General features: G+C 37.3%; 1 non-coding gene across 1 annotated transcript; it reads right to left on the reverse strand.

Annotated features, from left to right (window-relative positions):
* Window positions 1-525: 525 nt before the first annotated feature.
* On the reverse strand, window positions 526-632 carry LOC111722051. Its single transcript, XR_002770998.1, has one exon. It is a non-coding gene; the product is annotated as a U6 spliceosomal RNA (small nuclear RNA).
* Window positions 633-1,954: the final 1,322 nt, after the last annotated feature.

A 1,954-nucleotide genomic window follows, 5' to 3' on the forward strand; every position in this document is an offset into this window, starting at 1 on the left:
CCACCTTAGGTGTACGTGGCTGGCACCTTAGCCAGTTGAGCTATAGGCGCCGAGCCGGTGAGGATATTGTTAAAAGTCAAGATACTGTTAACTCATGATGTAACTTTAAAAACTTTTCCAAGGCAGAATTCATTGTAGTAGTTTAATAGAATGTTAATAAAGAATATTACTAAGATAATGTTTGTCTTTGTTTGTATTATGTGTAATGTGTATTTGATGTTAAATTCTATTATTCATTTATAAATTTAACCAGTAGGTGGCAACAAATCAATATCTGAATTTATTTTTCAAAAAATTTTCAAGAAAAATAATATAAATTGTAAACAAGATACATTTGATTTTGTCTACAAACATTTTATTCTCATTGACTTAGTTTATGCCCCCCCCCCCTTTTTATTGTTGGGGATTCAATGAGGGTACAAGAAACCAAGTTATACTCATTGTATTTGTTAGGTAAAGTCCCTCTTACAATAGCGTCTTGCCCCCAAAAGTGTGGCACACACCAAGACCCCACCCCCCTTCCCTAAAAATATGGAACGCTTCACAAATTTGCATGTCATTCTTGCGCAGGGGCCATGCTAATCTTCTCTGTATCATTCCAATTTGAGTGTATGTGCTCCCGAAGTGAGCACAGTTTTTGCTTTTTAATTTGAAAAATTTTGTTTTTATATGACATACACAATTCATTTTAAAGTTGTGATTGATTTTTGATAATTGAATGATGAGTTTGCAGTTCTTTTTATAAAACTGAATGATATAGTTATTTAGTTTATTAATTTTTGATAATTGGATGATTAGTTTGCAGTTCTATTTATAAAACTGAATGATGATATAGTTATTTAGTTTATTAACCCAGTGGCTACAAAGAATCAAACATGAAATTGAAAAATTTTTGTTTTTATTTCAAGTATAATTATCTGATTAATAAGTGGTGTTATTTAAGTTAATGAAAATAAACTTACATGTATATTTTAAAACCTGAAATACTATGATACTCTGATAGAAAAAATTGGGGCAGGGCGGTGCCTGTAGCTCAGCGGGTAGGGTTTTGGCCACATATACTGAGGCTAGTGGGTTCAAATCCGGCGTAGGCCCCCTAAAACAACAATGACAACTACAAAAAAAAAAAAAAAAGCTAGGCATTGTGATGGGTGCCTGTCATCCCAGCTACTTGGGAGGCTGAGGCAAGGGAATTGCTTAAGCCCAAGAGTTTGTGGTTGCTGTGAGCTGTGACGTCATGGTACTCTACCCAGGGCAACAGCTTGAGTCTCCGTCTAAAAAAAAAAAGAAAAGAAAAATTTGAGGCCAATCAGTGTATACTTACGTATTATAATATTACAAATGCACTAGATTCATTGATGTTTATATTACCTCCTCAGCATTACATTGGAAAGTTTGGGTTTGGTAAATGATAAAGCTTAATACTGTCTTTAAAAGCTATATGTCAGGCCAGGTGCGGTGACAGATGCCTATAATCCCAGCACTCTTGGAGGCTGAGGCAGGTGGATTGTCTGAGCTCATGAGACCAGCCTGAGCTAGAGTGACACCCCGTCTCTAAAAGAAATATATGGGTGTTGTGGCGGGCATCTGTAGTCCTAGCTACTCAGGAGGCTGAGGCAGTAGGATCACTTGAACCCAGGAGTGTGAGGTAGGATGCCATGGCACTCTACCATGGGCAACAAAGAAAGCTTGTGTCTCAAAAAAGCCAGATACTGTTACGTAGATGTGGATGTGTTTTTTTTTCTTCTCTTTTTCTCTCTCTGCCTTTATGTCTCTCTGTCCCTCCTATCCCACAAAACAGACTGACAGGATCACACTGGAAAGGAAGAAGAAGATTTTGTTTGTTTGTTTGTTTCTTTTTTTTTTTTTTTTTTTTTTTGAGACAGAGCCTCAAGCTATCCCCCTGGGTAGAGTGCCATGGCATCCCACTCACAGCAACCTCCAACTCCTGGGC

The sequence above is a fragment of the Otolemur garnettii genome, unplaced genomic scaffold (genome assembly GCF_000181295.1).
Source record: "Otolemur garnettii isolate 467f Iridium unplaced genomic scaffold, OtoGar3 scaffold00005, whole genome shotgun sequence".
NCBI lineage: Eukaryota > Metazoa > Chordata > Mammalia > Primates > Galagidae > Otolemur > Otolemur garnettii.